The sequence below is a fragment of the Furipterus horrens genome, unplaced genomic scaffold, assembly GCF_987537825.1.
Source record: "Furipterus horrens unplaced genomic scaffold, mFurHor1.1.pri manual_scaffold_10, whole genome shotgun sequence".
NCBI classification, from domain to species: domain Eukaryota; kingdom Metazoa; phylum Chordata; class Mammalia; order Chiroptera; family Furipteridae; genus Furipterus; species Furipterus horrens.
The window spans coordinates 54,830,243-54,854,751 of NW_028327180.1; the positions used below are offsets into that span (position 1 = coordinate 54,830,243).

Sequence of the window (24,509 nt, forward strand, 5' to 3'; positions counted from 1 at the left end):
AAAAATAATGATGGAAAACTTCCTTAACCTGGTGAAAGAATTAGACTATAAGTCCAGGAAGTGCAGATTCCCATTCAAGATGAACTCAAAGAGGCCTACAGCAAGACATATCATAATTAAAGTGGCAAAGGGTTGAAGACACAGAATTTTAAAAGCAACAAGAGAAAAACAATCAGTTACCTACAAGGAAGCTCTCATAAGACAGTCAGCTGATTTCTCAACAGAAACTTTGCAGGCCAGAGGGGTTGGCGCTAAATATTCAACATGATGAAAAGTAAGGACCTACAACCAAGACTACTCTACCCAGCAAAGCTATCATTTAGAATGGAAGGGCAGAGAAAGTGCGTCCCAGACAAGGTAAAGCTAAAGGAGTTCATCACCACCAAACCAGTATTACAAGAAATGTTAAAGAGTCTTCAAGAAGAAGGAGGAGGAGGTATCAAAAATAGAAATAATAAAATGGCAATAAATACATATCTATAAACAATTTAAATGGAAATGAATTAAATACTCCAATCAAAAGGTATACGGTGGCTGAATGGATAACAAAACAAGCTCCTTACATATGTTTTCTACAACAGACTCACTTCAGTTCTAAAGACACACACACATTGTAAAGGGATGGGCTAAGATTCTTTTAAAAAAAGCTGGGCCTTGAATGATGTGACTCAGTTGGTTTGGCATTGCCCTGCAAAGTGAAAGCTCACTGGTTCAATTCCCCATCATGGCACATGCTTAAGTGTTGCGGGTTTGGTCACCAATCAGGGTGCATATGAGAGGCAACCAACTGATGTTTCCTTCTCAAATCAATGATTTCCTTCCTCTCTTTCCTCTTCCCTTCTCTCTAAAAAAAAAAAAAAAGCTGGAGTAACAATACTTATACCAAACAAAATAGACTTTAAAACAAAGACTGTAACAAGAGACAAAGAAGGACCCAGAAATTTCACTTCTGGGTATTTATCCAAAAAAATCCAAAACACTAAATTGTAAAGACATATACATCTATCTACTCATGCACCATTATTTAATATCTCCAAGATATGGACGCAACCTAAGTGTCTGTCAGTAGATGAGTGGATAAAGAGGAAGAGCATATTATACAACAGAATGTGATTCAGCCATAAAAAAGAACGAAATCTTGCCATCTGCAACAACATGGATGGACCTAGAGGGTATGTGCTGAGTGAAATAAGTCAGTCAGAGAAAGACAAATGCCAAATGATTTCACTTAAATGTGAATTCAAAGAAAGAAAGAAAGAAAGAAAGAAAGAAAGAAAGAAAGAAAGAAAGAAAGAAAGAAAGAAAGAAAACAAAATATACAAACAGAACAGAAACAGACTCAGAGATACAGAGAACATTTTGACAGTTGTCAGATGGGACAGGAATGGGGGATGGGTGAAAAGGTGAAAGAATTAAGAAGTGCAAATTGGTAGTTACAGAACAGTCATGGGGATGTAGAGTACAGCTTAGGGAATATAGTCAATAATACTGTAATACCTATATATGGTGTTAGATGGGTACTAGATTTATCGGGCTGGTTACTTCATAAGTTATATAAATGTCTCTCCCTTTCTTTCTCCCTTCCTTCCCCTCTCTCTTAGAAAAAATATAAAAAGCTGGGGTAGCAATACTTATACCAGCCTAGGCATATACCCTGACCAAGAATCAAACTGGTGAGCTTTCACTTTGCGGGGTAATGCCCAACCAACTGAGTCACACCATTCAGGACCCAGCTTTTTTTTTTTTTTTTTTTTTTTTTTTAATAAAATATCTTTTCCCATTCTTTACCGTCTGTGTGTGTCTTCAGATCTGAAGCGAGTCTGTTGCAGACAACATATGTAAGGAGCTTGTTTTGTTATTCATTCAGCCCCTGCATGTCTTTTGGCTGGAGCATGGAATTCATTTGCATTTAAAGTAATTGTTTATAGATAGATACTGCCATTTTATTATTTGTACATTAACTGTAATTTAAAAATAAAAAATATTAAACAAACAAAAAACCCCATCCTCTTCCATCCTAATACCTGAGAATCAGAAAGTTAACCTGTCAGATGCAGCTGTGTTCTTCCTTCTGCGTGAAGGCAGCCGCTTAGCGTTTGTGCGTGCAGCGCCCCGGACACCGGAGCCCTCCTGTGCTTCTGCAGCCTCGGAGCCCCGCCCCGGGGCCTCCGCCCTCGCGTGGGAAGAGACCAGATCTCTCCAGGGCACGTCAGAGGCAGCTCAGCTATCTCTGGAGTGAGCGCAGGGGAAGTCCTGGAAGCTGTCACACCACAGGGTGCCAGGAACTTAGCTCTCCCTGCTCAGGAATCAAAGGACACAGCACTCTCGTTTCAGGGACTGAGGTGGCATGTGAGCTTCAGGGGGCTGGCCAGGTGGAGACAGCTCGGCAGGCAGAGCCACCTGCTCTGTGCAGGGCCCTGAGCTGGGCAGCGACTGCGCGGGGCAGCCAACTGTGTTGGATGGCTTCCTAGTTTATTATAAGACTAGTTTAAGGATATTCTAGGCACACCTTATCCTCTCCCTGTCCCAGCCACTTGTCCTAGGAGCACTGGTTTTTTCCAGCAGAGAATGGATTTAGGAACTGAGATTTGCTCATTACAATTGGGGAATTGCCACTCCCAAGCCCTCTAGGTGGTCAGAGCTAGGCATATACTGAAGGCATATTCATATATTTACATCTATATGTAACTATCTGTTTCTATAGCTACCTGTACTGTTGGAAACAGTGAACTCATGCCATGGTCTCAAACCAGCCTGGCACTGCAGGATTCATTCTGGTTTTCTTCCTTTCTTTATCATTCTTTTCTCCAACAGGGAGAGACCTGGCTCACATTCTCTGCAATGTGGCTACTTATCAATCACCCCTGTCTATGTGACCAGTCTTCCGCTGGTACCCTGCTCAGTGGACGCCGTCTCCACTGGACTTGGGCTCAGCGCCCCACTCATGTACACAGCTGGGCTCTGATGTTCCCTGCCACTCCCCACTTCCTGCATGTCCTGTGTCCTCACCATGCTTGGGTTTTATCGCCCCACACCAGAGCACACCCAAACTACTGTGCATGCTCCTCACCATGCTCAGTGTCTGAACACCCCACACTGACTCCCCCTGACCTGAGGCCTTCTACTTTCATACAAACATCCTCTTCACCTGTTTGGGTGAAGTGAGGGCTCCGGCACTCCATCTAGACCCCTCCCCACCACTTGTGGATACCTATATTTCTAGGCCTCACCCCATGGGGCTGAGTTATTCAGTAAGGGAAGGGGAAGAGAAAGAGCCACATGTGAAATCTTAAGTCTCAGGTTCCACAACAGTAAAATGAGCACCAATGCTGTGGCCGTGAGAACTGCGTGAGAAAACTTACGTGAAGTGCTTCTGGGCGCAGGGCCTGCCACGGTGAGCACCGGGGGCCAGCTGCCAGCGTTGTTGTAAGAGGATGTTCCCATCTCAGTGCATCACTTGGGGGAATACATTAGAGGCCTGCAGAGGACAGCCAAGGCAGGAAAAAGGGAGGAGATCGCAGATTATTAGGATAGGAGGACCGATGCCTCTTTCTGAAGAGTGAAGACCGCCATCACAGTCGTCCCTTGGTATCCACGGGAGCCTGGTTCCAGGACCCACCCAGGGAACCAAAGCTTATATGAAAATGTGTGGTATTTGTAGATAATGTACCGCACCCTCCTGTATACTATAAATTATCTCTAGATTATTTATTATACCTAATGCGAAGTAAATGCTGTGTGAGTAGCTGTTATATTGCACTGTCTAGGGACTAATGACAAGAACAAGAAGTCTGTACATGGTCAGCACAGATGTAGCCATCCCAGGCCTAACTACATAGTACATATCAGCAACAATTAACACTTTTTTGAATAGTTTTCAACTGTGGTTGGTTGAATACACAGCTGTGGAACTGGTGCATATGGAGGGCTGACTGTATGTCAACTAAGTGAAAATATGTAAGTAGTAGAAACTATTATGAGGAAATATTCTAATGTGTTAAAAGTGGTTATTGTTTCAGAGGGATTATGCAACTTAAATATTTTGTCTGGTTTCCAAAATGTATTCAACAAATATTATTCAAACTTAGAAAAAACTATTGTAAAAGGACACTGGTTAACTGAACATAACTAGTGACAGCTGCTCTCAGCCTGAGTGGTTGCAGCGCCTTCTTCCTCCACCGGCAAGTTCTGGGGTCAAGGTCAAGGTCAAGTGTGCGAGTACACACACCACCTCCTGCCATTTCCAGCGGGGTGATGGTGGGCACATGAATGAACTTCTCTGTGCCTTTGTGTTTTATTTTATAAAGTGAGGAGCCTCACAGTGCCTAATTCAAGCACCTGGCACAGAGTAAGCACAGGAAAATGTTAGCTATTAACATTGTTATTATTTCATGGGAAGGAATGTACTGAGTGGATCCTCATGTCTCAGGTAAAGGTTTCCTTCTCCTCTGACTGGCCTCAGCTGTGCCTCCCTCGAACTGGTATCTTGACTTCAGGCAGCCGGGCTGCCCATGGCGCAACAATTGGAGGCAAAGGCAACAAACCAAGGCAGGGGACATGTTTTCTTCACTTCTCGGATGGAATCCAAAAAGATTAGTTTCTTAACTGACTCAGCCTCCTGGGGTTAACATACCATGGCTGGGACCTGCAGGACAAGTAATACAGCTCTGTCTGAGTTGGTGTCCAATTTGGGAGTCACTCGTTCATTTGTTCACTCATTTGTTCATTTGGCTGTTAATTTCACATATATTTACTAAATCCTTGCTGTATGTCAGGCACTGATGTAGGCAAATGGATACAACCATTAAAATGCAATTAATAGCCTTGGCTAGGTAGCTCAGTTGAGTTAGAGCATTGTCCTGATATGCCAAGGTTGTGGGTTTGATCCCCAGTCAGGGTACATACAAGAATCAACCAGTAAATGCATAAATAAGTGGAACAACAAATGGATATTTCTCTTTCTCTCTCTCCCTCTCTTCCTTCCTCTCTCTCAAATCAATCAATAAAAAATTTTTAATGCAATTAAAGATATATTAAAAATTAAATATATAATTAATAAGGAACTCAAACAGATATTTGTGCAACCATATTTGTAGCAGCATTATTTATAATAGCCAAAAGGTGGAAGCAACCCAAGTGTCCATTGGTGGATGAATGGATAAATAAAATGTGTACATACATACAATGGTATATTACTTAACCTTAAAAAGGCAGGAAATCCTGACACATGCTACAACATGGAAGAACCTCAAGGGCCTTGTTCTAAGTGACAAAGACAAACACTGTAGGATTCCACTTATGTGAGGTCCCTAGCATAGTCAGAGTCATGCAGATGGAATGTAGAACGTTGGTTGGCAGGGATGAAGCAGCGGTGATGAGTCATTATAACGAGGACAGAGTTTTAGTTTGGAATGATCAAAAATTCTGGAGATTGAAAAATGGTAATGGATGTATGACACTGTGAATGTATTTACTAGCACTGTGCCACACACTTGAAATGGCTAAAACGATAAATTCCGTTATGCATATTTTACTACTATGTATGTTTTAAAGGGGGGGGAGGGGCATTTCCACACTGCCAGTAGAAAGCCAGCAAATCTCTTCCCCAGTCTTGTTTTTAGTGTCATCATATTTAATAAGAGAGGTTGACTAGATGCTTCTGGGTGTGTGGTCCAGTTTTGCCATGGTAACCACAGTAAGCAGATGCCTGGTAGGCAAGATTTCACTATCAAGTCAATGGGGTTCATCCTGCGGGTCTCCCTCCCATTTGCTCCTTCCCTAAGCTGCCACAGAGAGAACTGAAACTCAGTCGCAAACCTTGTGCCTCTCTCCGCAGCTCACACTACCACCCAGTCAGTCTGAAGCAGTCTCTCAAGGCGCCGTGGTCTGGTTTGTTCCCAGCTGGTCATGTGTGCTCTCCTCACCAGTATAGAGCATCTTCTCACTCTTCTCCTGCCCCCTCACTCCTCTTCTTCCTCTCTTCCTAGCTCTTTTTCCTCCTTCTAATTCTTCAGGGCTCAGCTGAAATGCCCCATCTTCCAGGAAGCCTTCCTTTTTTGACTGCATGTGTGTCAATTTGAGTTAGCATGTGTGTTAACTTGAATCAGTGTAGCAGGCACAGCAGAGAAGCTTCCATCTGTGAGGCACAAATTTGCCTTGGGATACTTCTGGGGAATTCTCTGGGCTTCTAGGAAAACTGCCCAATGGCCAGTGGGTCTGTTCTCTTCTCTACGATAATACAGGCTTTGTGATGGTGGGATCATGTCCATTCTATTTTATTAACCAGTGAATCCTCAGCACCTATAACATTGCCTGACATTCAAGAAAACACTTATCAAATGAATGAATGACTCTTCCATGACTAGGCCCTTTGTGTGCTCCTAGACATGTCTCATCTCAGAAAAAGAAGAGGCCTCTGGGCTAGAATCAGATTCAGGAGGAGGCTCCCCCAGGCTCCGATTCTGACATGCCACATGGCCTTGGCTTGTTATTTGTACTTCCTGGTTTCTCAGTGCTCAGATAACGGAGAAGACACCTACTTGGACTGACCTCAAAGGTGTAGCGAGCATGGAGGGCAGTCATGTAAATAAAAGTGCTGTATGAATAGATGTTGTGATTGTCTAGACCTGTACACTCTTTGGGACACCAGCTCTATATCAACAACTAACCTGCCACCTTTTGGCACCTGTCAGATCTCAGTACCTCTCTACAAGCAGCTGTCCCTTGTGGCTTCCTATTTTTCTCATTATATTTCCATTTTCTTTGAACTTGAGTCTTGTCTCCCTCCTCCCTCTCCCTGGCTTCCCCTTTCCTGCCATAAGTCTGGCTGCTTCTTTCCTTTTGTAGCCCTCGTTTTCACAAAACCACCCTGGCCAGGAATTCCCTCCTTCTTTCTGACCATTACCAAGGCCTTGGCCATCTCCTGTCTCTGAGTTTTCTGCTGCCAGAGAGATCCTCCAATGCATAGCTTTGATCATGACCCTCTCAAAGAAGACTGACTGATGCTCACACACACTGGGATGGCTACTATTTTTAAAAACCAACAAAATGAGACTTCTAATCAATATTGCAGCAAAGGTAAACACAGCTTGCCTCCTTGCACAACCACATCAAAGTTACAACTAAATTATAGAACAACCATCACTCAGAACTGCCAGAATTTGAGTGGGATGGAAGTCTCACAACTAAAAATTTAAAAAAACACGTCCCTCCAGACTGGTAGATGGGGTGGAGACATGGAACAGGCTGGTCCCACATCCATGTGTAGTGGATAAAAATTCAGGAGGGATATCTCAGGAATGAGGAATCACAATCCCATACCAGGCCCCCCAGCCCAAGGTTCCACTACCAGGAAGATAAGTCCCCATAACTCATGGCTCCAAAAACCAGCAGGATTGAGTCAGTGGAAGGAACTGCTAGAATCCCAAGCAATTCGACTTAAAAGAACCCACACATGGACTCACCTACTCAGACTCACTCCCTCTGAGCTCCACACTGGGATGGCAGCTTGAAAGGCACCAGTAGCATACAGGGAGGAAATGAAGTGTCTGGCATCAAGGTGGTAGCTAAGGGACAGTTTTCTCCCAGACAGAAAGATGGGCAAAGGTCACTGTTCTTTGTCTGAGCCCTCCCCCAACAGAGCCACAGAGCCTTCACCAACTTGGTTAACACTTTCGCCCCACCCTGGAGATCCCCTGAAACTTTGTCCCACCCAACTTACAGGCCTGCCCAAGCTGTTAACATGGTTTTCAGTATGAATGTCTGGTCTTGGCTCATGCTTCTCAACTTCCTAAATCCGATCAAACAAGCAACAGCTGGCCTCAGTGAGCCCCCAGCCCCTGTACCTCTTGCTAAGGGACTGCAGGCCTGGCACTAGCAGCACCCAGCCTAGTTTCACAGCTTGGCTTTGCCTGGGAATCTCCAAGCCCAGCACAAGTAACAGCCATCTCAGGTTGCATTATAGCTCAGGCAGGGTGGTCCCAGGCAGAACACAGGTGGGAACTGACCTTGGCCTGCACCACCCAGGAAACCTCAGAGCCTGCATACCCAGTGGACAGCTACAGCTACAGACCTTGTTGGAGCACCACCACCCTGCCCCTGCACAGCTGATCCTCCATAGAGGGTGGAAGTTGGTGGTCAGTGGTGACAGCCACTCCTTGCAGCTGACTGGCCTGGGTAAATCCCTCTCCCATTGACCTGCCAACAGCAATCAAGGCTCAACTACAAGAGGAGAATGTACTCAGCCTACACAAAGGGCACAACTTGAGTACCCAGCTTGGGTGACAGGGGAGGCTGTGCGACTGGACCCTACAGGACACCAACTACATTAGGCCACACTACCAAGACAGGGAGTCATAGCAGCTCCACCTAATACATAGAAACAAACACAGGGAGGCTGCCAAAATGAAGAGACAAAGAAACATGGCCCAAATGAAAGAACAGATCAAAACTCCAGAAAAAGAACTGAACAAAATGGAAATAAGCAATCTGTCAGATGCAGAGTTTAAAATATTGGTTATAGGGATGCTCAAGGAACTTAGTGAGGACCTCAACAGCATAAAAAAGATCCAGTCAGAAAGGAAGGATACACTAATTGAAATAAAGAATGATTTACAGGGGAACAACAGTAGAGTGGATGAAGCCGAGAATCAAATCAATAATATGAAACATAAGGAGTCAAAAAACAACCAATTAGAACAAGAAGAAAAAAGAATCCACACAAACGAGGATAATGTAAGCAACCTGTGGGACAACTTTAAGCGTTCCAACATTTGCCTTATAAGAGTGCCAGAGGGAGAAGAGAAAGAGCAAGAGATTGGAAATCTATTTGAAAAAAGCAGTGGAAAAAAACTTTCCTAATTTGGTGAAGGAAATAGACATGCAAGTCCAGGAAGCACAGGGAGTCCCAAACAAGATGGGTGCAAAGAGGCCACTCCAGGGCACATCATAATTAAAATGCCAAAGTTTAAAGATAAAGAGAGAATATTAAAAGCAGCAAGAGAAAAGCAGAGAGTTACCTACAAGGGAGCTCCCATAAGACTCTCAGCTGATTTCTTAAAAGAAACTTTGCAAGCTATAAAGGATTGGCAAAAAATATTCAAAGTCATGAGAAGCAGGGACCTACAGCCAAGATTGCTCTACCCAGCAAAGATATCATTTAGAATAAAAGGGTAGATAAAGAGCTTCCCAGACAATAAAAAAACTAAAGGAGTTCATCATCAATAAATCAGTATATATGAAATGTTAAGGGGACTTATTTTAAAAAAAGATCAAAACTATGAACAATAAAATGGCAATAAATACATATCTATCAACAACTGAATTTTAAAAACCAACTAAATGAACAAGAAAAACAGAGACAGAATCATGGATAGGGAGAGTGTTTTGATGGTTGCCAGATGGGAGAGGTGTGTGTGTGGGAATGAGTGAAAAGGAGAGGGGATTAAGAAGTACAAATAAGTAGTCACAGAAGAGCCACGGGGATGTAAAGTACAGTATAGGAAATGGAGTAGCCTAAGAACTTATATGCATGACCCATGGACAGAAACAATGGTGGGGGGATTGCCTAAGGGAGTGCGGGGGTGCTGGGTGGAGGAGGGCAAAGGGGAAAAAATTGGGACAACTCTAATAACATAATCAATAAAATATAATTAAAAGAAAAAGAAAACAACAAAAGAAGAGTGAAAGTAATGAGGGTTGGTGAGGATGTGGCTACATTGTACTATATCTTGCTAGTGAGAATGTAAAATGCTGCAACCGCTTTGGAAAACAGTACAGCACTTCCTTACAAGTTAAAAAATAGAACTACTGTTGCAATCCTGGAATTCCACTCCGAGTACATACTCCAAAGAATTGAAAGCAAGGACTCAAAAGAGATATTTGCACCTATGTTCATAGCAGCATTATTCACAGTAGTTAAAAGGTGAACGCAACCCAAGCATCACATCAACAGATGAGTGGATAAGCAAAGGAATGTTATCCAGTCTTAAAAAAGGAGATCCTGTCACATGTTACAACATGGATAACCCTTGAAGACATTATGTTAAGTGAAATAAGCCAGCCACAAAAAGACACGATTGATTGCATTTAAATAAGGTACAGTAGCATTGTTGAATTCATAGAGACAGAAAATAGAATGGGAATTACCGGGAATGGGGGAGAGGGCAAAGGGGGAATTGTTCCATGGATTTAGAGGTTCAGATTTGCAAGCTACAGAAATCTGGAGACCTGTTTCACAACAACGCAAATATACTTCATGCTACTAAACTTAAATATGGTCAGGATGGCAAGTCTAGGCTCTGCCCCCAGCTTTCGAGGCCATCCCACACCGGCTCTCTCTGGTTACTTAACCCCGACACTCCCAGAACGTTCCTGCATCTTTGCATTGGCACGTACTGCTCCTTCTGGCTAGCACACAGGTTTTCTCTCCTTCCCACTCTGTTGAACTCCTTCCTGTGCTTTGGAAACCCAGTTCAGGGGCTCCGCTGGGCTCTTTCTGTGCCAGAGATGCACTGCTGTTGCTGTGTATGCGGCCCTGGCTTGGGACTGTCTGTTTGCATTCCTTCCTTTGCTCCCAGCACCAGACTGACTTCCAAAGGGGAGAGAATGTGTTTGTCCGAATCCCAGCACAGTCCATTCCATCCAGGAGCAAATGGTTGCTGGTTTTGGGGGATTCCTTGTTCCCTTCCCTTGGCTGGTTCTGACCCTCCTTCTGTCTATGCGGGCCTGTATACTGATCCCATCCTCTTTCTGGTCTGTGAGTGCTCAAGGGCAGAGCCTGGTTTTGTGTGTGTATGTGTGTGTTTGTTTGTTTTTAATGCTTGTATTTTATTGATTTATTTTTTAATCACCACCTGAGGACGTGCTTACTGATTTTAGAGAGGGGAGGCGAGGGAGGGAGAGAGAGAGCAGAGCCTGGGTTCTACTCTTCGCATGCCTGCTGCACCTTGCCCTACGCCTGGCTCCACGGGGCTACACAGATATCTGATGGTTGTAAGAATGAATGAAAATCCCAGAGTCACTGGCTTGGTTGCCCGTCTCCCCAGTGGGGAGCTGAGAAGGAATTGGCAGAGTGCATCTTCCTGGTCTCCATGAATCATAAGCTCTGGGTCACAGCTGTCCTGCTGTGTCAGCATCTCTTTGTGCCAGAGGGCAGAGGAAGGGGATGGAGGAGCCACCTCAGCCATCTTGTCACCTCTACTGCCACCAGTCCAAGGCCTTTTCATTGATCAGACACATTGGCTCTAGGGTGGCCAGGTTCCTGTCCCTGGTGGACTCTGTTTAAGGTCTCAGCAGGATTTGGCCAAGTAAGAGAGCCCAGCAGCCGGTGGGTCCACCTTTAGGGTCCCATGCATGTGCCTGTCTGCAGGCCTGGCAGCTCCTGTCTCTCCTGCCTTTCCTGCAGGTGCTCATCTGCGGGGGGAGCTGGCTCCACGACCCGCTGTGGGAACTGACTTTGGGGACAGAGAGGACCAGGGTCTTAGGTCCAGGTTTTTCTGGAATAGTTCAGATTATTATTTGATTCATTAACATGCAGATAAAGTGCTAAAGGTAACAGAGAAATGTGATGTAAATTTTATATTTTTGTGTAATTTCTCATATAAATTCATTAATAATAAAAAAAAATCCATTGAACAGCTGCGTGCCCTTGTTTTTGTATTGAATGAGCTACAGGGAAGCCAAGAGGCAAGGTATCCCTACTCGGGACACAATTTTTGGAGCAGCATCAGGCACCACCTTGAAAACGTTAGACGGGATACAGAGGCTGCAGTCAGCCCACATGTCGGCAGCCTTCTCAAAGCCACCCTAAGGTCCCCTTGGAGAAGACTAGGTCCCCACAGAGCCATTTTAACCCTCCAATTTGCCAAGACCTTGTCCTGATTCCTGATCCTCAGTTCCTACTCTGAGCTAAGACTTTTGCATTAATTGTGCCTTTTTATTTTCTGGGGCTTTGACACATGGGGCCTTGTGGATCCTGGAGAGACGCTTCTTCCAGAGCTGCCTCACTGCTGCAGACAGGAAGGAGTTGCCTGCAAGGGTGCCTTTCCTGGGCAACACAACCCAGCCAGAGCCCCTGTCAGCGCTCACACTCTGGACCGCTCTCCCCCTACCCTTCCAGGGACAGGCCCGGTGCCCCAGAGCCCACTGGGATCATTTAAAACGCCCATCCCGAGCCTGCTTCCCTGCTTTGCCTTAGCCACGAAAGCCACAAGAAAGGCTCTTGCTCACCTCTTCTCCTCGCTGCCTGGGGCTTCCCCATGCAGTGCTGCAGGGCGTATCATGCTCCCCATTTTTAGGGATGTGTGAGTACAAGAAACTTCCTTCATGACGGTCATGTTCATGTTTGCATGTGTTACCATACCTTATTGAAGCAATCCGAGGTACAACGTACAATTATTTGTAGCCTCTCTTTGCTCAAAAATTGGTAATTCCTGGTGACATGCAGAATGGGACTTGGCTTCTTGCTCTTGGCCTTGACTCCTTAGGCAGGGATTAAGCCTATCCCCTGACTCTTCAGGTTATCTGCTTTCATTTCTCTCTGGCCAGTGTCCAACCAGATATTGCTGGCATAGCTGAACTTACAGTAGAGAGAGTTCACTTTCGCAGAGTTGTTTGTGGTTGCCCTAAAAAGGTGGCAAGTCCCCAAATAAGTTGCACTCTGGTGCCTATAATTTTCCCATTATCAACGCCACTCCCCCCCCTTTTTTTGAGCAACATCCCCTGCTTTCTTCTCATTTTTATCTTAAAAGAAGCTTTCTCGATTGCTTTTCCCCTTGTAACAAAAGAATAGCGACTGGATCAAAATAGTGTACACCAAGTCCGCGCATCTATTTCTTCTTCTATCCCAAATCCCATGAAATGACAGGAAGTGGATCTTTCCCAAGGAGGGCCTCTAGGCTCCAAGTCATGAGCTCCCTTTTACTTGTACTGAGAGTGTCCAGGACACGGATGTCAATTCTGATGAGCTCTGGATTTGGACTGGAACAGCTCCTGAGAGCTCCATCAGTGAGTCATATCCATGTTGTTCCATGCGACACGTACTTCAGTTCCCACCAGATTTGACTTCTTGGCAGAACCTAACTTGCTTCTTGATACTTCCCCTCCCTTGCCTCAGTGGTCGGCGCGGCGCTGGACTCTGGCGGCATGGAGATGCCTCTCTGTGGCTCCCAGGCAGGCTCCACGTCCTCAGACTGGACACCCTGGTTGCTGTTTTTCCAGAGGCATCCTAGGCCCTCACAGCCCACATTCTCTCCCAGCTTCTCACACAGCCACATGTACAGTCCACACGTCCTACAGAAAACCCTGAAGGGACCTCCGGCCTAGACGTGTCCTCTGAGCTCCAGACCGGGGTCCTCTTTGGGATAGCACAATGTTTTCCTCACTGTTAACGTTCACAAAACAAACCTCTGACTGACCCAACCCCAGCTCTCGGCTAGCAGTCCTTGTCGTTGTGCCCATCACCACCCACCGAGGCAAGCCACAGCCCTCAGGGCCACCCTCCCCTCATCCTCTTATCCAGGTCTGTCAGTGGGATCCAGATGTTTCTCAAATCCATTTACTTCTCTCCACTGCCACCACCCCAAACAGTTAACAACCCTGTTTCAGCCACATTTTTTTTTCTCACCAAACCACTGCAGACAGGACAACAACTAGAGTGACTTCTTTAACATGTAAATCTCTTTATGCTACCTCCCTGCTCCCAGAATCCGTGAACCCCTAATATGACCCCGCCCCACAATCCTCCCTCCCACTCCACTCACGGGCCTGATTTAGTCCCTCTCTTTCGTGCTCCTCCCTCCCCGCCCCCAGCCCTTCGCACAGGCAGTTTCCGCTGCTTCAAATCCTTTTTCTCTGCCTTGACCCCTAGGACCATCTTGAACTCAGCTGCAGCATCACCTAGCAGGAGAGCTCCCTGCCTGAGTGGGACAAACCTGCCACAGCTGCCCTTTCACACAGCCTGCATGGTCTGCGTCATGCCTGTACCGCCCTTAGACTGGGGGACGCCATGCGATTGGGGGCTTCGCCTGCCTTTACTCCCCATTTTATCCCCAGCGCCTGACCCACTGTCACTGTCATACAGGCACCCAGTAAATGTTTGTCGAGTGGATGAGTGACTAGGTGATCCACTTTCCGGCAGGATCCTCGGTATAGACCTAGCCTCCTGGCTGCCTCCTTCTAAGGCTGGTGTGATAATGAAAATGAAAAATTGCCCCGAGCGCGAGTGGCTCTGAAACAGATGAATCCTATTATAAGCTCGGCCATGGAGCATGGAGCATGGCTTCTGGCTTTCTGGGAAAGGACCCAGAAGTAGCATTTCTTTCTCCCAGCATGCAGCTCTGCCTGAACTCCAGCTAGTACTTCATGTCACACCATCTCCCAGAGCTCAAGAGAGGCCATTGTGTACCAGATGCCCAATATGGACCCACCTGTAGAGTTGGATTTCTGTGCCCTACCACAGCAGGATGGAAGCTCCTGTGTTGGGCTGTACGTGTCTCCTTTTGCAAGTGGGTGATACGGCCTCTATGGAATGGGCACAGATGGAGACCCGAGTTACCCACGACAGGACAGTGTTAGGAGAAGGTCCAGACCACAACCTCCTGAGTCATCTTCCCAAAGACGCTGGTGCAAATCCACCAAGAGGGCTTTGGGGAAGCAAAGCACACTTTTGTGTATGCTCATGCAGAGAACTTGCCCTGCAGAAGGGGAGAGTCTGACCGTAGGCATTGGCCCTGGTCACAGTTGCACGGGCTCCAGAGGGTCACCAGACTGAACGTGGGTGAAAGAGAGAATCTCCCTGGAATCGGGGGCTGGCACAAACACTCTTCTAGTGCTTGCTGAGCGTGCAAGTTGGAAGTCACGTGGACTCAAGACTGACTTGACCATTTCTCCCCTGCGCATGGAGAGGTGGGGCAGCTGAGACACATAGACAGAAAGACAGGCTGCAGTACAAGAAGACCAGAGCCATCTGGTCCCAGTTCCTGGTTCCAGGCCCATATGAGGCCTGGCTGTGTTTCCTATCCTGATTTCCGGAGATACCCATATATCCTTCCAAAAGATTCTAATTTGCTCTTGATCATAGTCCATATAAACAGATACAGAGATAGGATGGGGAGGATGGCTATGCTGAGAGACACTTCAAAAGAAGAAAAGCTTCTTCTCTTGACAGAGTGGGCATTGGTGTACGAATGGAAAGGGAAGAGAGCTTGAACATGGGCTGAAGCTGTTCGTGCCCACAACTGTGTTAGGAATCTCCCGTATGTCCCCTCCTTTTTGATTTGCAAGAAACTTACACAACAGATCTCATTGTCCTCATTTGATAGACAAGGAAACTGAAGCTCAGAGAGGTCATGCAACGTCCCAAGGTCACACAACTCATAGTGCCATGGCAGTGGGTGTGGAGCTGGCGTTAGAAGAGTGACTGGCTAAGCAGGAGTCAGGGAGATAGTGGGGTGACCAACATCTCCCTGTGCAAGGGAGTGATGGCCCTTTCTCTTTGGTCCTGGTTATTTCCGATCATCACCTGTCCACATGTGAGAACGCGTCAAAACACATTGCCTAAATAAAATTCCTTCTTGGCCCCTCATTGCTGGCTCATTTCCTCCTCTGGCATGACATGGTGCAATTAACATTCCAGCCTTCCTAGGCAGATGCCTGTTTGGCCTGTCACTCGTCACTTGGGCCAGAGGAGGTGTGTGCTCCGTCTATGGAGGGTCTAGAGCATTCCCCATCAGGGGGCCTGGGAAAGCGGAGCGAGAGGAAGGAGGAAGAAGGAGTATACTCTGGTTGTACAGCAGAAAACCTTTGGCTGCTCCCTCCCGACGGTTTGCCTGCAGCTTCCTACCACAGGCACTACATTCTCTCTGGAGCCAGGGCTAATGTGCTAGACGGTTGCCCTCCTGTATGCATAGCACAAGTGTGGTTTCCATGGGAACGGTGTGGCAGGAGGATGCTAGGACTCTGGGCTCTTTGTGGCCTTGGATGAACAATGGATCTGATGCTTGTGAGGAGCCCAGAACCTTCACTCTGCCTTCTCTAATGCAGCTTACAGCCCCTCCCACCACACATACAAAAAGCAAGTGAAACGAAAAATTAAGTCAATTTGGCTTCAATGCGCAGAACAAAACCCTTGTGTTTATTTAATAAACCACATGTGTGTGGATTTTAAAAACTCACATCTATCAAACTCACTTAGACATAAAAAGAATCCTAGGAGACAATCCTGACCAGGGACCCTCAAGCTTCCTGCAAGGGCATGGGGGGGAACGTGGCTTCTCCCTGACCCCTGGTCTGCGTGGTCACTGCCTGCTTCAGCCTCTCTGCAGTGCCGCTCCTCAGCCCAGGGCTCGTTCCTCCGTGCACACAGTCACCACCGTTTATAGAGCACCTCCCCAGGGCCAGGCACTGCACCACCCGCTGGGGATGCAGGAACACTAAGGCCCAGTACTGCCACCGTTCTAGGATTGACTGTAGATTCCAATAGTCGCCTTGTGACCAGTGACAGTTTAGCTCTGCTCAGGTCCACGGGGAAGCAGACGCTAAGATGAGTTAATAGTGGGAAAAGATAAATGAGAGCTGAATCGGACCTGAGGCAGGAGGAGCTCACGCAAGTGCACCCCACATGTTATATAGCAATGATTCAGACATGTTTGTCAATGGTCAGCCCTTTGCTTCCTGCCGTGGCAACTCTTGGGTACCTTGGACCTGTGTTTAGAGGAGGTCCTTTTTCTTCCTAGGCCACCTCCTAAGAACTGCAACCTGCCATTGACCCTCCGTTGGCTGAGATATGGCAATCTCCCATTGATTGAGCTGTCACTGGGCAAGGAGGACTCTTCCTCCTCCCACTGAGGTAGGGATGTCACTTCTCATCAAGGATGCTTCCTGTTGGGGTCAGCAGTGTGTGAGTGGAGTGACACATGTGTGAGAATTCTCTCTTCTAGTCTCCCGACTCCATTTTAAAGGAGGTTTCCATTTATTAAATTTTACACTGGTGTCTATGTAGGAAATGTCCATACCAGTAGAGAATTTTTATGAATATATCTGAGCCAAACTGATGACAATTGCTGGGAAGTAAAATCTTAGGGGATTGAGAAAATGCTCCTGAGAGGGCAGTTTTGCACCTTATTGTGTACATTACAATAAAAAGAGGAGGCGTTAGGGGGTTACCTGAAATCCGTCTGTGGTAGATGAGGGAGGCAGGAGAAAGCAGAGCAGGGAAACCTCTGGGAGTGGATAAAAGGTAACAGGACAGTTAACAATGAACATCTGCAGCGAATGGAGATGGTATTCGGGGAACAAGATAAAGACGAGGGATTCTATGGTCTCTGCGCTGCTATCTGCTTGCATTCGGAAAAGGAGATTACTCTTATATTTCAAAGCTACGTTACCTTACATTCAAAAAGACAGTAGCCATGCTCCCTCTGTCCAGGAAGCTCAGGCCTGGAACATGACTGCCCACCATTAGTTAGAAATTTTTGTGTTCAGACCATCCTGTGTGGTTACTGCTAATCTCTGAGTTTGGAAGGGTCCCTGGCAGGCCTCCCCCTAGCTTATCAGGTTTCGTGTGTGACCCTTTTTCCATCCGCACCAGCATAGGCAAACAGCTCGTGTTTTCCCCCTCCAGATTCTGAGGAGTCCCTGAGCCCATAGGGACAACACACCCGCACCACAGCTTTCTAAGGCCCCGTTGCCACCCATGTTCTAGGACTGGCGTGGATTCCAACAGTCGCCTTGTGATAGGTGAAAATTTAGCTCCGCTCCATCGGGGGAAGTAGACACTAAGATGAGACTGCAGAAGGTTTATGAGGCCCAGGCCTGCCCGCGGGGATGGGCTGGGGGGTGGGAATGTGGGCAGCCCTGGGACCTGACGCCCAGTCCAATCTTCCCCTCGGCTGCCTGGCTGCGATGGACCCGAAGGCGGGCAGGGTGGGAGTGTGTCAGGGAACCGCACGTGGGTCCCAGCAGCGCATCTTCGTTCCTGCCACCCCGACCTTGGACCCTTAGAGGCTATGGGTCAGGTGTAGACATGCCAATCTCCATTCTCGGAATCTGCCTCCGTTCCGGGGGTGCTACCCATGGACAGAGGGCTTCTTCAGAGTGGCAACGTGTGTCAGTGCCACACAGACTGTGACATTTCTCTCGCCCTGTGTCCTGGCTCCCCCTCCCCAACAAGGTATGAGCTTGCCAAGGCTGCAGGCTGTGTCTCACTTCCCTGGCTGAGCACCAAGTGAAAGCCGGGGTGGGCGGGACACACTTGCCCACCGAGGGGAGTCTCGCTGCTTCCTCACGCCTCTCCAGTGCCCCTGCTCCCCCTCCTCCCGGCACTGCCCGCTGAGGGCTCCGTGAGAACGGGCTATACCTGAAGCCCCCAGCTCGCTCTCAGGATGGATTTCTGGCAGAGGAGCACTTTCCTCCTCATCCCGCCTCCTATCATTCATTGTTCTCGTGGAAAACGAAAGAGGAAAGCGGGCAGTGCTTAAGACAAGCTGCTGCCCCACTCTTGACACCTCTGGCGCAGAAGCAGTGCGGTTGACAACCGGTTCCCATGGCAACGGGCTTTCTTTGAAAGACTTACTTGTTCAGTGTGCCAGACCCCAGCCTTTCTCTTCTTGGGAGGAATGGCCAGCATTGAAAATGAGACCAGACAAGGCAAGGCGAGACCATCCACACAAGTCGCAAGCGGCTTCCACCAGCCCAGGGGACAGGACCGACACCTCTCCCTGCAGGGACGTACCCGGACTCACCCAGGGTTGAAAAACGCCAACAGCAGGCCCGAGAACAGCTGACAGCAGCGTTCACTGGGACTATTTAGAGCAACACAGTCGTGTGGAGTCCTCTAATTTTGGAAAAGGGCCATGTTTGCACATTCTGAGCCACAGCATCTGCCCTGGCTTCTTTTCCGGGGGGTGGGGGTGGGTTTTTTGTCAGCCTTGGCACATGGGCATTGCTTTTTCCTCAGAGGAGGACTGACCCTGGCCCCGGGCCCTCATCCTCCTGACCAGATTTAGCTCTGCTGGGTCCTCGGGGAAGCAGCATGTTTAACTGAATGACTGGGGTAAGGTGTGTGTGTTCCCTACAAAATTGCTGCTTCTTTCCTGTTATCCTGCAACTCTCATGAGAGAATATCCCTTGCTCCCTACCCTACCTGGAAACACACTAGAAAGGGAAATCTGGGGACTGGAATTCAACCCGCCTAGCTTGACTTATTGCAAAGCCATCACATTGAGTATCAGTGAAAAGATTGTTAGACATGCAATAATACAGGAAAATAGGACCTGTAAATACAATAAAACTATGAACAGACTCAGGCATGACAGAGATGATGGAATAAATAGAAAAGAACTTTTTAAAAAAGCCATTATAAACATGCTCAAGAATTTAAAGAAAACCACAAAGATCATGAGATAAATAAAAGATATAATAAGAAACCAAATGGAACACCTAGAGCTGAATAATAAAATATCTAAATTGAAAAATTCTGCAAGTGGGCTTAAATGTAGATTTGACACAAAAGAAAAAACTCTATAAAATTGAAGACATGATAAAGAAACTTAAATAGAAGCACAGTGAGAGAAAAAAAAAAAAAAAAAAGGCTGGGGAGAAAAAAATAAAAAGACCAGAGCCTCAGTGGCTGATAAGACAACGTCAAATAGTCTAACTTATTTGCAACCAGAGTGCCAAAAAAGAGGGTGGTATCTGAAAATAGTCAAAAAATTTCCAAATTTGTTGAAAAATATAAACCTTGATATTCAAGATGTTCAATGAACACTAAGCAAAATAAGTAAATACCCATGAAAGTACATCATAATCGGATGAAAACCAGAGAGAGAGAAAAATCTCAAAAAAAAAGCACATTTTATTCAAAAGAACAAAAGTGAAATTTACTACAGAGTTTTTGTTAGAAACAGTGCAAGCCAGAAAATAAAGAATGATATCTAATGTGCTGAAATAAAAAATTGTCAACCAACCCAGAATTCTATATATAGTAAAAATATTCCTTAAAAGTAGGTTTAAAATAAAGACATTTTACATACAAACAGATTGAGATGATCCATTGTCAATAAACTAGCACTCCAAGAAAGAGTTAAAGAAGATTCTTTAGCCCTGGCTGGTGTGGCTCATTGGATTGAGCACCAGCCTGTAGGCTGAAAGGTTGCCAGTTCGACTCCCAGTCAAGGCAAATACCTATGTTGCTGGCCAGGTCCCCAGGTAGGGGTGTGTGGTTGGGGGTGTGGGAGAGGCAATTGATCTGTTTCTCTCTCCCATGTTGCTCTACTTCTCCTTCTCCCTCCTTCCCCCTCTCTCTAAATAAATAAATAAATAAATTTATTTTTTAAGAAGAGAAGATTCTTCAGGCTGAAGGAAACAGTGTTAGAAAGAAACTTAAATTTACACCAAAAAAAGAAAACTAATAGAGATATTAAACAAATGAGTAAATACAAAAGTATTTTTCTAATTTTTAAATATCTTTAAAAGAAAACTGAACACAGAAAACTTGTTTTTCAGCCAAGATGGAGGAATAAGGATTAGAGTTACTCTCTCTTTTTTTAAAAAATAATTAATTTATTTATTTGTTTAATTAATTAATTTATTTTTTTAGAGAGAGGGGAAAGGAGAAAGAGAGGGAGAGAAAGATCACTGTGTGGTTGCCTCTCACTCGCACCCCTAACTGGGGACCTGATGTGCAACCTAGTCATGTGCCCTGACAGGGAATCGAACCAGCGACACTTGGCTCGCAGGCCGATGCTCAATCCACTGAGCCACAGCAGCCAGGGATACTCTCTTTTTTCTTATGTCTCAAAGAAGTAGAAAAAGACATGAAATAATAGTTCATAAGATATTGATTATTAGGGATCAAAGGCCAGTGATCTCTGAGAATCAGGGAAAAATTAAGTGACCCCCCTCTATAATTGCTCCAGTGTACTGCCTGAAAGAAAATTCAATTGCAGTGCAAGGAGAGAGACCCCAAATAGAGCATGGTGGTCTCCCTGAGCTACAGAGAAAGAGCTGGATCACAAGGATACCAAGGTAGCTAGAGTTCGTTCAGCAGAGTACTGGAGATGACAGAGTTTTACACAAAGAGAATTGTGGAGATCTGCAGAAGGCCCCTATTAAGTAATCAAGTAAGTACTGATTAGTATATGTGTGTGAAGAAACTACCCAATGCTGGGAAAAGAACCACCTAAAATGACTGGAGGAAACAGCTGTCTGTAATCCCACCAGGTCCAGGCATAGTGCCTCCAAGCAGAGTGGAAAACCTCATAGTTTATGCAGCATTGGGTAGAGCTCTCAGACAAATTTTGTCAGAGTATTGGGACAAAGTTAACCTAGATTAAATTCCACACTGGTGCTGCCTAACAATGCTTAAAAGTATGAATCAAAAGAATAAAATCATGATGGGTCGAGGTGGGAAAGGTTATAGGGGGGATAAATGGTAATGGACAAAAAATACAATAAAAATGAACTATTAAAAAAATTTTTAAAGGATAAAGTTGTTAGAAATGTGCTTATCCACATCCCCAACAAAGCTCAGGAATACTTATAACTCACCTTCGTGCTGCAACTGTGGGGGTGGACCTGGCCTGAAGCAGTTGCCCCCACTCATTTTCCCTTCATCCCAGTGGGGTCGGTGTTGAGGCAGCTCAAGGCCAAGCAGCACTGCACACTGGGACCCTGACCCAGAGTGTCCCCCCCGCTCCCAACCACAAACTTTTCCCTCACCTCCTCAGACCTAGCTGGACTTGCTGGGCAAAGTTGGTCTTGGAAAGGTGGCTTTTTCTCAAGTATATTTTCAAGTCTGTTTGGAACCCGGGAAATGAGGATTTTAGTTTTGGACTTAGATGGAGCAGGAAAAACTACAGTTTTGTACAGATTACAGGCTGGAGAAATAGTTACTACTGTTCCTACTATCAGATTCAACGTTGAGACAGTAACATACAAGACCTTTAAATTCTGAGTCTGGGATGTAGGAGGGCGTACTAGTATCAGGCTGTACTGGAGATGCTATTATTCAAACACAGATATAGTCATTTGTGTAGTAGACAGTTGTGATCAAGACCAAACTGGCGTTTCCAAATCAGAGTTAGTTGCCATGTTGGAGGAAGAAGAGCTGAGAAAGGCCATTTTGATGGTGTTTGCAAATAAGCAGGACATGGAACAGGCCATGATTCCCTCAGAGATGGCCAATTCACTGGGGTTACCTGCCTTGAAGGACTGAAAATGGCAAATATTCAAAACTTCAGCAACTAAAGGCACCAGTCTTGATGAGGCGATGGAATGATTCTTTGAAACATTAAAGAGCAGACAATAATTCAGTCACTTCTGCTCCTCTGAAATGAAGACCACATCACATATCCCTATGGAAACAGTTAAGTGTGCTTCACACTACTAAATGTTAGAACTGTGTATGATGGTTGGCATATACTGAACCAACTACAACATTTGTAATAAATACAAAACTAAGTATTTGGTTGGAAGGGTAACCCATCGTGATTGAACCAACTGAATGTCTGGTCTGTGTAATATGAAATATTCCTTCCTTTCTTGTGTTAAGGTATATATTCTATATGTATGAAATTCTTATTCAAATAGAAGCCTATTAAAGAATGTGCTCTTATTAAGGGGAAAAGTCCCATTTTTGAATTAGTGGTTACAGATTGTTTGTATAAACATTAATAAATATCTTAGCTCAGGAAAGAAAAAGAATATTTATAAGATTAAAAATATATATCCAGCAAGAAAATTCACAACATCTGGTAAAAACCATGAGGCATGCACAGAAGCAGAAAGATAGGACTCATAATAATGAGAAAGTAAATGGAAACTGAACCAGAAATGACTCAGAAGACAGAATTAATAGAAGAGATAATTAAAACAATTATGAATGTGTTCCATATGTTTAAAAAGTTAAAGGAAAGATTAACCATGATAAGTAGAGATGTGAAAGATATTTTTTAAAAAATACCTAAATCAAATTTCTAGAGATGGAAAACTATAATGTCTAAAATTAAAAATACATGGAATGACCCTGGCTGCTGTGGCTCAGTGGATTGAGCATCGGCCTGTGAGCCAAGTGTCACTGGTTCAATTCCCAGTCAGGGCACATGACTAGGTTGCACATCAGGTCCCCTGTTGGGGGCACAAGTGAGAGGCAACCACACAGCAATGTTTCTCTCCCTCTCTTTCTCCTTTCCCCTCTCTCTAAAAATAAATAAATAATTAATTAATTAATTTTAAAAAATACATGGAATGAGATTGACAGATTATCTGTTGCAGAAGAGAAGATCAATGAACCAAAAGATATAGCAATAGAAATAAGCCCAAAAGAAACCAAAGATAAAAATAACCTAAAGAAATGACAGAGCAACAGTGAGTTGGAGCATAACTTTACTTAGCCTAATATACATGAGGTTAGAGTCACCAAAGGAAGGAGAAAAATAAAAAAATATTTGAAAAAATGGCCAAAGCTTTTCCAAATTTGATAAAAACTATATAACTATAGCTAGGTCGATGGTATTTAATGAACTCCAAGCACAAGAAATATAAAGAATCTATACCAAGGCACATGATAATACAATTGCTTAAAACCGAAAATAAAGAGAAAACTCTTCAAAGAAGCCAGCAATAGAAGACACGTTATATATGAAACAAAGATAAGGATAACTGAGTGTTTCTCATTGGAAAAAATGCAAGTTACAAGTCAGGAAAGCACATCTTTAAAGTCCTAGGGGAAAAAAGTCATCCTAGAATTCTTTACTCAGCATAAATATCTTTCAAAAAAGAACATGAAATAAAGACTTTTTCAGATATACCAAAGCTGAAAGAAGTCCTCCAGCCAAATTTCATGGCAAGATATGTTAAAGGAAGTCCTTCAACGAGAAGGACAATAATGCTATGTGAAAGTATGAATCTATACAAAGGAATAAGAGCACCAGATGTGGTAATAACATAGGTAAATATATTATTTTTTGTTTATTTTGCTTTAACAATAATTGACAATTTAAACCAAAAATAAAATACTATATTTGTGGCTTATAACATATATACAAATAAAATGTATGACAACAATAGCACAAAGGCCAAATGAGGAGAAAGGGAAATGCACTAATGTAAGGTATTTATACCAAAAATATATACAAAATGATCACTTACTGTTAGTGTAATAAGTTAAAAATAGATACTACAGATCATAAAGCAACCATTAAAATAATGCAATAAAGTTATATGTAACAGATCAACAAGAAGATGAAATGAATCATAAAAAATAATCCAAAAGAAGGCAGAGACAAAAGGAACAGAAAACACATGGCACAAATAAACATCAAACAGCAATACCAATAATCACATCAAATGTAAATGATCTAAACACCAAGTTAAAATGCTAGGTTATTAGATTTATTAAGAGCCAATTATATGCTGTTTACAAGGAAGATAAGTGAAAGGATGGAGAAAGATATGTCATACTAACTCCAATCAAAAGAAAGCTGAAGACCAAGTAGATTTCACAGCAAAAA

General features: G+C 44.8%; 1 long non-coding RNA gene and 1 pseudogene across 2 annotated transcripts in view; both read left to right on the top strand.

Moving 5' to 3' along the window:
* The window catches only part of LOC150000255 (uncharacterized), a 41,804-nt gene that overhangs the window by 6,746 nt on the left and 10,549 nt on the right, over positions 1-24,509 (top strand). The gene's annotated exons all lie outside the window — the stretch shown is intronic.
* Positions 21,393-22,306, top strand: LOC150000256 (ADP-ribosylation factor-like protein 1 pseudogene; annotated as a pseudogene).